The following is a 12,421-nucleotide window of genomic DNA, read 5'->3' on the forward strand; positions in this document are numbered from 1 at the left end:
ATTAATACACTGAATTGCAAATAATGCACTGAATTCCTAGTGAAAAGGCATGCTCATTAGCTGTACCACAACTTTCCTGTGCTTACATCATGCACAAAACACATGTGACTCACCTCGAAGTATCTGTAACCATCACAAGGCACCTAAAAATTAAAAGAGTACTTGTTTCATTTTCTCAGAGTAGAGCTTATTCTTCCACCCCTAAGGTATGTGCTGTGATCCAAACAGACTGGAAAAACTAGATGTGTGGTGTCAAAGCTATGAAGATCCATAAAATAGTGATTAAGAGAGTAGATCTTTATTTACATTTATTTGAGAAGCCAGTATAGCCTTTAAAAGATTGTTTGCATAGATGCATTTGACAGATAAATTACAGAGCATTTCTTTTTATTATTATTAGGTAATCTAATTAGTTGTAATTCTAATACAACAATGAATAATTAAGTTTTTAAGTTCGGTGAGATAAAGAATGGACACACTCTGCAACACAAAATGAGTTTATTATTTCCAGGTAAAAATATTTAGTGAACGTGTAATGAAGCTGAGGGAAGCTGCAGAATCTAAATATCTCCTATGCAGAGAACAAAGCTACATGTCACAGAGTTAAGCTTAATTCTGGTGCTGCTCCCACAATCGAGAGCATAGTTTTATTCTTTGGAACTTGGGAGTACCTGCGAATGCTATAATTTATTTCTTGTATGCGTGTTTTATAGTACTTTCTCTTTCTCATAGTTATCTTCATTCACACAGATCCATACAACTCAGAAATAACCACAGCTGGCTGGCTGCACGCTTGATCTGAACAACATCGTCTAGTTTACTGCATTGCTGCCCTGGCACAGATCTTATCACATCACAAGCCTTTCACACTTACTTATCAGGCTGAAATGCTCTGTATAGTGTGCAGGTAGAATTCAAAGTGCTGGCTTTGACCTCTAGAGCTCTCAGCGGCCTAGGACCTAGCTGAAAATCATCTGTTGTTTAAATTGAGATATACCTGAGAAAACTAGATCACTCTGCTAAAGAGAGCTGTTAGCAGGCTATTTTGGGAGACCATGCCTACTATTTAAACTTCCTGCTTCTGTAGTACATGAAGTCCTGAGCTGTTCCTGTGACAGGTTATTGAAAATTATTTAAAGCAATTATTTGCATCTGTATGCTTTTTAATTTCATTTATAAATTTCAGTTTATGGCCAACCCATGCAAGGGGATGGAGAGAAAGACATAGAACTACCCCAAATTCTGTTTGTGGTAGATGTTTTTCAGGGTTAGACAATATTAGGGCATCAGGGTGGTGTAAGAAATATTGGAGGGGAATAAATTTTGTTTGTGTAGGAGGCAGCTGTCTTGAACCAGCAGTGAGTAAGAGAGTGAGCAAAGCCGGGGGGTCACCAGCCCAGTAGGTGGCAGAGGACCCTGCTGAAGCCAGAAGGTGCCTTGGCTGGGCAGTGGAAAATCAGCTGAAGTGCGTGAACATGTGACTTCGATAGACTTGCACTTACACACTCCCGGCTCCTCAGTTTTGTTGTGAAATTGCCTGTATTGCTAAACATAACAGCACGCTGCAAAGCTTACCTGTCAGTGACGGCGGTATATGGGACTGATGGGGAAACTGTCTGACAGGACAGGGAGTTCTTCCTTTCTGTTTCATGAATTTTGATTTGTCACTGTTGTATAGGGTAACTGCTATGTAAGGCGGATGCTCTTACCTTTCATTTTAAATTATTTTCAAATAGTTTTCATTGGTGTGGAGGTCATTGATAGGAATCTGTTTCTTGCTTTCCTTTCCAGTAAGGTCTGTTACCCCAGGAGAAGACCGACCATTACAGAGAAATGAAGGTCCATGCCTGCTTCTCCTGGCTGTTCCTCTCACAAACCCAACCTCAGCCTGTCAGCCACAATCCCCAGTTCCCTTTCTCTCCCTTTCTCTTCCTTTGCCACTCCCAGCAATGAGCTAATCATAGCTAAATGTTTACTGCCCATACACAAACTTGTAGCATCACTCTGATGTATACCCTTTTACTCAGCCATAAAAATTGCTACTTTTCCATAGATAACTACATTCATATACTGTCAAGCAGTCACATTAGACTGAGTATCATCTTTTCTGGGAAGATCTGCAGTCCAAATTGTCCTACCTGTATATGGTAGGTAATCTGCACTCAGTTTTGGATTATAATTAAATAGACTTACAAAACTAGTTTGCAGGCTGAAGCCAGTGATTAATTTTCCACAAAACCCACTCCTCTTCTCTTCTCTTCTCTTCTCTTCTCTTCTCTTCTCTTCTCTTCTCTTCTCTTCTCTTCTCTTCTCTTCTCTTCTGCTTGTGACTCTTCTCGTGCTTTGTGGTGTTAACAATACATTAAATTCAATTCTACACTGAATATAAAGATTAACAAAGGGATTTTTTTTTCCCAAGTGGCATCCTTTCCTGTTTTCAAGCCCTCTTTTTCTCTCTCACCCTTACCCTCTCCCTCATGGTCTCTCTGAATGTAAAGGCTCATTGACAGATAAACTGTCATTTTTTCATTTCCAAATTTTGCTTTAAAAAATTCCTCCTTTGAGGATGATGAATTTACTAAATGCTGTGATGATGATTCCTCAGTTTTTCCACAGTCATGATGCTGTCAATCAACTGTTGTGTATTACTCAGAAAAACTAGTGATGACTTAATAAAAAAATGCAAAAAAATTATATTGCTTCAGGTTATTATAAAAATACGCCTCTATGACATTTAGAGGCTATTCATGATTATTTTCATGTGTATTTCATGCATTTTAGGGAAAATGCCTAATAGGCTTGTTATCTGTATTTTTACGACTCTGTTGTAGCTAAAGCTGTTCCTTATTTACTCTCTCTTTGTTCTTCACTTCATGCCATCTTTCTTCTCTGCTTATCCACACACAAACAAACAAACAGTGCTTCCCGCTGCCTCCTGGACCGCTGCCAGCTGTCCTGATGTCAACCGGCAAAGGACAAAACCAGCCCAGCAATAAAGAAACTCGCCAAGAAGCAATGCTTTGCAGCCTCGGCAGACAGCGCATCCTCCCTTTCTTCATGATGCCAGCAAAGATGTCCTCTGCAGGCAGAGTTCTCCATACTGGAATTATTAGAATTCAGTCATTTAGTTAACTTTCTATTATTTGGCATAAAATAAGAAAACTAAAATAAACTGTCTTTTGACAGTCCTTCCAACCAACATCTCTGGTTGCAATGCTTGGCAGAATTTTTATGTTTAGAGATTGATATACTGGTGAGTAGTTAATTGACTTAATTTTCTTAAACTGCCCCTTCCCAAATAAAAGCTCTTGGGGGCACTGTTTCATTATGAAAAGAAAGGAGAAGAGCTGAGAAAAAGATACTTCTGTTCTCAGAATTTAATTTCCCACAACGACACACAGTGATACTACAGAGAATGACACATAAGTGATAGAAGCTTTACCAGTAAATTTTGGAGCTATGAAAACTCCTCAGTGTCAAAAATTAATAACTACATTCAAAGTAATTTATAACAGGAGCTGAGAAGCAGTGGAACAATATATTAGGGAACTTACAAAAGGATTTCCAGAAGTAACAGCTCATTATAGCTATAGGTAGGAGGTGGGGAAAAAATCCATATTGTTGCTAGCAATTGGTATGGTAGAAAATAACAACAGCTATTTGATTAGGTAGGGAAAAAATAGAAATACATTTTACTTCCTAGAGAATCTGTGCCTGAAAGAAGAAATTCTAAAAAGAATTGATTAACAAGACATGCTTTCTCCTATTAATTCTTATACAAGCAAATTACCTATGATCCAATGCTTAAAAAAACCACAACAAAACCCCAAACCCTTCAACACTTACTAATGCATACTGTCAGGAATGCACATGAAACAGAAAATCAAATCAGGTTTTCAGGTTTTCAGGAAACGTTCATGTCCAAAGCCAGACTACCTTCAAATTTTAAGATGATATAAAATGAGATTTTTAAAATTACATCTATAAAGTAAACCCAGTTTAAAGCTGAGTCATAGTAGGTCTGCAGGATGCCTCATCCAAGTAAGAGTTAAGGAACATGTTTTTGTAAATCTTAGTAATTTTGTTCTTTTTGACCTGTGCTCTTTTTTGAGAACTACTGAATTTGAAGTGTACTGAATGGGGTGAGTATTTGTGCTTGTTTTCAGCTCTGTTAATTGAGGCGGCTGTCTGTCCTTGCTTTAACCTACTTTCTCTGCTGAAGTCATTTTGCCTTATAAATCCCATGGAGATTCGAGACACAAAGCCAGTTTATTTCTACAGTGGTCCCACTTTGTTCAGAAATATTGCCAAAGGCTTATTTGGAAACCCTCCTCATAGGAAATAGGAACATTTGGTACTTTGCAAAGACCATAAGGACTCAACTCAAAATAGAAAATACAGTTACCAACCGTAAGATGGTATACTCCCTCCCTTCAAATTTAATATCTGAGGAGAAAGCCCACTAAAAACAAAAAAAATTCATATTCATCAGGTATTAAAATGTGATGTGACTCTAAGTATTTATTTAATTATTGGTTAATTGCTTGATAGTTCTTATATATGACATTTTCTGATATGGACTTCACCACACATTCTGTAGCAAAATGTTAAAGGAAATTACTATTTTTGTGTATACTTTCATGCTCCATTTTATGCCTGAAAATGTAGAAGTCTTTTCACCATGATCAAAAAGGATGGGACATTCACAACTGCATATTTTGAAAAAGAAAATCTCATATTTATACAAATTTGTAAAAAATTGAAGTACGTGTCAGTGTGCTGGAATGCCTCCTGTTAAGCAGGCTGCAGAGGTGACTGATAGAGAGTGCCACCTGTATCCAGACAGGTTTTTTGTGAGCAGTCTTCATAATTGCTTTGTGCTTTCAAAAGAGAAGAGCATCATTATTTTACATGATCCTCCCCACAGCGAGGATGAAATCTATCTGTCCAGAAGGACTCCTGGGAAGCTGACAGTTTTTTGTCAGTGTTCAACTGCAGCCATGGTTTCCCCAGAAGTTTCATGAAGTAGATACTTTACCAGTAACAGGACAGCAAAGAAATATAACCATACCAGCAGCTGAGCAGCTGAATTTCCTACCCTGGGTAGCTGAGAGGAACTGTGCGTGGCCATAGGGGTGCAGGGAGGAGGCAGTGCTTGAGATTAGAATTTAACCTTGCAGCGGAAAATAAGAAATATGTTCCTTGAGTGCAATAGGATTCTGCCCTTCAGAAGATCCTGCCCATGTCATCATACAGTCTGTTTCGATTTAGACCATGAAGCAAATCCATTCTGTTATTCCTATTAATAGTTTTTTATTTGTTATTTATAGGAGGTCTTCATCAAAGCAATAATGCAATTAGTTTGGCATTACTCCATTAGCTGTGCCCTGGTGCTTGCAGATCTTCTGATCTGCAGGCCATAATGATAACTAAATCATCAAATAACAATAAAGTATTCTAGATCCTAAAGTTGCTATATCACAGCCCTTTGGAGAAATACAGCCATATGCCATAGGAAAACCAGTGCCCATTTTTAGCACAAGTAATACTGAGATACAAATCACATCACACAGAGTCAGAGTTAATTAAGTCAGGTACCTACTGTTTGCCTATAGTTTGCAACAGCTATTAATTTGAAGGTTTGCTATAGCACTAAGAAAAGATAATTAACAAATGTAGCATTTCATGACATGATGAACACATTTCTAAAGGGGCTTGTTATGGTGACTTCTTCTGGATAACACTGTTCTCAGTAAAATTTTAGACACTATATCATAGTAATTTAAAGGGGAAAAAATGTTAACAGATCTTACATCTGTCTCTAGGTAAAGTGGAAAAAGGCCAAGAGCTCCTACTGTTGAATATACAGTATGCAAAACCACACTGCAACTAGTAAAACTATCAAAGGAGCATCAACATTTTGGCATTTGTTTTCGTTATTTTGAACACATAATTTTGCCAATTTCTGTGAATTTGTTTTTATAATATATACATTTTTAAACATGACAGAAACTTCATATTTTGTTTAAAATCACGAGATTCATTGCAAGCAGTCGCTAGCTCCAGTCAGACAATACCTTTCCCTCTGCATTGCTGAAGAGATGAAAGATGAACACAACATCCAAATGCCAGTTCAGTAACTGAGAAATAGTTATGCTCACTTGTCCTGTAGTTAAAGGCTTGACTGGCTGCTTCTGCTCGATGAAATAATGATAAAAATACAGCAGAAAAGTGACAGAAGGAACAGGGGACTATTTTTTTTTAATTGTTGTGAAAGACAAACTATGGGAAGAACACATATTTTCCATTTCTAGCTTGGAAAATCAAAGGTGAAGAAGAATGGTCTAACCATCTAGCCACGTTTTTAGAAGCATGTAACAATTAATTCATTGATCCTTAATACAGGACAACATTTTGGTGGAATTTCCATTACAGGTGGAATATTCTTGTTTCTGATATCTTTACAGTCATGCTCCCTTTCTATTTAAAGAGTAAAATTTGAGTAAAATTACATATCAAGATTTCAGTAAGAGAAGGATTACATCATGTAAGATTTCCACACTTAGCGAAGAATATGGACACAACCCAGCAAACCACTAACTACCCATCCCGCTATGCTATACAATCACCGGTTTAATGCAGGTAGGCCAAAAAAAAAAAAAGTGCATTCATCATACCGTGTCCTATAGTTTCTGGGCACAAACCCACTTTCTGGCACTGAACGTCATGTCCCCACGAGGGGGCTCTACTGTTCCAGCTCTGCAGAAGAGCAGAGCGATTGTTTTCTTCAAAGGCCAGGAGATAAAAAAAATACTTCATATAGGCTAAAAAAAATCAGCACAAAGGAAAAAAAACATAATTGAAAGGGGTTTAGTTGCTAAATAAGCTAAACCTGCCAAGTGATGACACAGCTCAATTCATGGTATAGCCTCAAAACTTTAGACAGACTTCTAACTGCAGGGGCTGGCTGTAGAGAAACATCTTGGTTTGATGAACTCTTATCACTGTGGGAGAGAACCAGCATTCTTCTGCAGTTGTGTAAGGACGAAGTGAAACTAAGGACATGAATACACCAGTTTACACAGACCGGAGCGACCTGTACCTACAGTGCTACCTCTGGCTTCAGTCCGCACCACTAAATAGGAATGACTTCAAACAAACAAAAAACCACTAACATCAATGAGCAAAACCTGAGCGTAAAAAAAAGACCTTTTTATGCCAATCTGCATTTGCTGTGCCCTTCTTTTCTGAATAATATGCTTAGTCTGTGTATTACTTTAAGGGTAGAAGGTGCCTGAAGGGACAGGAATTGTTTCCAGTCCTAGAAGCTGGTCGGAGAACAGCATTGCCACAAAATTAAAAGAAAGGAAATGTTAGCATACGGACTAGGAACCTGCTTTAAACAGGAGCTGAGCAGAGTTTTGACTACTATGAGAAGCAGCTGAGAGGCTGTCATTAAAAATAATAGAAAACATATGTGATGTGTTTTCACACACTGGAAATTGTGTGGAAGTTCCACATATGATCATGCCTACCCACTGAGCTCATGGGGATAGCTTTGCTTTGATGAGGTTTCAAAACAAGCTAGGAGTCTGCTGGCGCTTTCTTGGAAAAAATAAAATTTGTGATGGAGTGTCACAAATGTCACCCATTTGATGTACCAAAGAGAGATATTTCTCAGTTAGTATTGTAAATCCATGATCTCCTAGCATTTATTAAAATGTAATGGTGATGGGACTTCACAGCATAGATATTAGATACCTCTAAAACAGTGGTATATACATGATGTAAGAGCATTCTTCTTTCTTTCTCTCTCTCTCCCCCACATGTTGCTTCTTAATACCCTGTAGCAGAGATTACTGCTGCCACAAAAAAGGTAGCAGAAGGGATTGCACAGCCATGTCCCACCCCGCTACAGAACAAGTTCAGCTTTGTTGTCTCAGTCCTCCTTTGCTGGCTAGGCTCAGCTCACTTATCTGACCTTGTACTGAAACCACAGAGGATGTGATTTCTTGTCTCAGCTGAGGTGTGGAGTAATATCCTACAGCTGGAGCATTGTAACAGCTATCTGGAGATAGAGTTTGAGCCTTGCACAAAAATGTGATTCCTCAGCATGCTAAAGGTCACACTGATTAACTCTAATGGGAATTAGTTGTGTATAAATGCCTTACTCCTAATAAAGCAGGCAGGGAAACCAGTCTCCAATCCCTCATTCTGTGATTAATTAATAAAGCAATATTAACTGCAAAGAATCAGCTACCAGAATAAGGTATTGGAGCAGCTATGGTTGCTTATCCAGTAGTATTAGGTACTTTCAGTGAGCTTCTAGATACAAGCCTTTATTGCTTATTTGTAGAAGACTGGGAGTTGATGGAGCTACAGCTGCTCATGCCAGGAGGGGCACGAGTCCAGGGAGTGCAGCATGTGGGTGATTTTTAACTTGTATCATTTCAAGCACAATGACAAAAACTGCCATGGGAAAATAACATGACTAAAACTATGTTTCCTGTGGCTTACTAATGGAGTATTCATGCACAACATTAAGCTGATGAATATGAAATTGTTGGACACATTATCCTTTCTCCCTTTGTGGAGGTTTCAAAGATTATAATTATGTTTGGTTTAATTGCTATTAGTCTCAGTTGAATTGTCACTGCTTTCAGCATTTTCAGTGTGTAGAAATTTATATTTTAAATTTGCCTTATCTGAAGGCACAACTTCTCATGTTGATTAAATTTTGTATGAATTGGGTGTTATTGTATTTTAAGGTCTGATCTATCATTGTGCTCACTTAAGAGAAGGAGAAGCATTCCATGTTGATTATTGCTGTCCTAAATATACATAAAGCCACTTCACATGAGTTAATTCAGATACCAGAAGCAATGTGATCCTGCTAGCCCATCCATAGCACTGTGCTGACCTAATGAAACAAGGTGTATCAGACAGCACGGATTTCTACTTAGTGTGGCTATATGGTTTCTAGTACCAGAACTAGCTCACTTAAACTTAACGTAGCTCATTTATCTCCACTCCACTTGCATTGTGCAGGAGACATGCCCCAAGATAACTCAGAATACATATAAACCCATATGAAAGTAATCTCCAAAGAGCTCTAGTTAGACCACTCTCATGCAGTTTCTTCCAGTGTGTGTTTGATAATGTTCATGAGTTACTCTTGCTTTTATGCATTTTACTGGAACTGCGGGGATCATGTTTCAGTACAGCATTGAACAGAGTCCTGCCATGCTCTGACTGGTTCCACTGGGTGAAGGTGTTGCTACCTGGGGACCTGCTCTTTGCACGTGGGGGCAGCTCTGCAAAGTCACTGGGGTTACTTGTGCAGACATGTAGGACTGATGATTGAGTATACAGTTCCTCAGAGCTTTTTTTTTTTTTTTTTGCTTGTTTGTTTCTTGTGTGGTTTTGTCTTTGGTTTTTTTTTTTTCCAAGACTTCATAATCATGCTCCATTCCAATTGCAAGAATTCACTTCAGACTGAGATAGAGATAAGAAATCCTAGTCATCTCTTACACTTACAGACTAGCTGCATAGCTCCTGCAGGGTGATTAGGATTGCTACAGTTAGATGCTTCATCCACCACAACCACAGAGACCTGAGTGCTTCCCAGGCAATTAAGAAGGCCCACATGCTGAGCAAGAAGCTGTGCAAGACACACCAAGCAAGAGGATGTGCCTGAACTCCTCCTACTCTCTAGAAGTCAGAAACCACAGTCATGGCTCTGCTTCAGACTCTGAACATGTGGGATCTTGAGTGTAACAGATTCAAAAAGGCTGGTCTGAGGTATTCACCCTGCATTGCTGCCTACTCCTTAAAGCATTCACTCATGAATTGCAAGCTTTGGACATGCAAGTCTTTTCACCCTCACAGAATTAAAACTTATATCTCAAAGCACATTGCCAAACCACAAGACTAGACCCACTATAAAACTGAAGGTATTCTCCATTCACTCTGATGAGGAATAAAATGTAAGGGTGACACACCGCAGAAAAGGGACTGCAAGATGAGCAGACCAGAGAAGCAATGAGCAGAAGGGAGCTTTACTCCATAATCCAACAGTAAAAGCATTAATTTAGGAAAGGAGAAAGGGAAAACCTCACTTCACTGCTTCTATTCAGTATTAAACTCCCCTTTCCCTTTCTTGTTCAATGAATTCCACCTTCCCAGCCCCTCCTCTGCTTTCCACATTTAAGCGGAGAACTGAAGAGTGTAATTTATGCCACCCCATGTCATTCAGCTGCTTTCAAAACATAAACTTGTTTCTCAGAGGTAATCAGTTGTCTCCTGGTGAAGGCACCTCAAAGCAGACTGTTTATTTCCCATCCCTGTCCTCAGGCTCCCTCTGAGGGGAATGCTCAGCTGTCCATGTTTGTTCTCTCCCAGGGCGTTTGCAGGGACAGCCTGAGTGATGGTACGTGCGCCATCAGCCGCAGGACGTCCTTCTCGTGAGATGCTGCTGCCACATTGATGCCATATGCCTTTTTATTTCATGACACCTGTTTACACAGCGTGAGTCAGGAAAAAGATTACTTTCACAGCAGAATGGGAAACCACAGAGCGTTCACGGGCAGGCAATGTTGTATTTGCAGTGGGTTCACGGAATATCTAGTGAAAGCATTTAACAATTCATATTGTCAGAATCTGTATAACCATCCAGATACATGCTGGTTTCAGTCTCCTGTGTAATCACCACAGTTGCAAATAATTTTGAAAGCCAAATAAATAAAATTCTGTAGCTAAAACTTAGTTATAAGCAGAAAAAAAATCATGTCCTTTTCCTGATTATTATTACTTAATATATCCTATCCCGGTGTTTGTTTTGATTAAGGTTTTCTTGCTTTATCGATTATTCTTCTTAGTTTTGCAAAGTAAGTGGGAGAGTTGACTTTTATGACTTTGTAAGTAAAAATAGCTATTATCTCTGGAGTGCAGAATATTTATATCTGGTATGATGCACAATTTTACGATAGCACTACTGGCCCTTGGAAAAGCTTAAGAACAGGTTTGTTAACACTTCAAGTGCTGAAGAGCAAAGACTGGTACCTTAGTTTAAACCAAAGCAGTTTTGAGTTAAAATACTGCATAGCATGCTCAGTGATCTCAGTCACAGGACGATACTCCCTTTCTCTTACTCTTCTGTGGGTTTATAGTCTTGGACAGAAGAGCAGGGCAGACAGTTTAAATCTTGGTGGCTAAGTCTTCCACTGCTGCACCAGTTTAAACAGACTTAATCTATCAACTCATGAACATAATCTATCAAATCATGAACATCCCCTCCTCATTATGTTGTGATATTTTTTTTAACACTGATGATTTAAGCCTGTAATACTTGTTGCAGTTAAAGTAGTATTACAGGTGTGTTACCTGATGTGACAAAACAGAAGTACTATAATGTTCAGTAGAGTTGATTTAAGAACTTAAAAAAAAGAAAGAAAAAAATCTTGCACCATTTTCCAACCTTGAGAAAGTTTTACTAAATTCAGGTGATAGTTTTAAAAATTAACATTACCAGGAAATATTAAAAAAAAACTTAAAATATTAATTGCATTGCATTCATATAGTTTCATCCACAAAAGAAAAAAATCACAAAAACTGTGATCAAATAAAAGCTAGATCTCACCCCCCCCCAAATACACTGGAGGAAGCTGTGTTTTCTGCATTGTTCTACAAAAGGGTTATCAGAATAGTGAGGAAGATTAGAAATTAGCCCAATGTATCACAGCAAGCCATTGGCAAAACTGGAAAAACAACTCAGAATTCCTGAACAGAAATTATATGGTCAAGGAAAAAACAAGCTATTCCATTCCCACAGCCAGGAATGTGGTATCATTAGGGAACAGAGGAATACGTAACTGAAGAACATTTAGGGAAAAAGGAGGGGGGAGGCAAGTCGTTTCCCTGAGCAGGGTATGAGAAACAAGCCTTTATAAAGCAGGAAGATGGATTCCTGTTTGAACAAAACCAGAGTACGCAGAATTCTTTGTCTTGTGTCCTTCTGCCTGCATGAAGCAGTTAAGCAAAAGATTAGCTACAAAAACTACAAGTCATCTGACCTAAAGAGAAAGGAGAGCTGAGAGTGGTTGTTTCAGCAGTGAAAAAACATATGGGGCTCTAAATGCTTTGAGAGCTCATGGGGCAGGGTGCAGAGCCAAGATTGCCCTTTCAAGTTAGCTGAGACACCAAAGTGGTCACAAAGGACCCTGACTCAAGTGTAATCTTAGAAAAGTATTGCTTCATCAACAGTTTCCATTATTGAAATTATATAGTTTAAGAGAATAAAATTAGTGTTCTACCTACCTAATATTTTACCTAATTTAAAAAACCCCAAACCAAACCAAAAACAACAACAAAAAAAAACCCACAAAACCCTGAAACAACAAGAAAAAAACAAACAGTTCCAGGT

This window comes from Buteo buteo, chromosome 5, assembly GCF_964188355.1.
Source record: "Buteo buteo chromosome 5, bButBut1.hap1.1, whole genome shotgun sequence".
Taxonomy (NCBI): domain Eukaryota; kingdom Metazoa; phylum Chordata; class Aves; order Accipitriformes; family Accipitridae; genus Buteo; species Buteo buteo.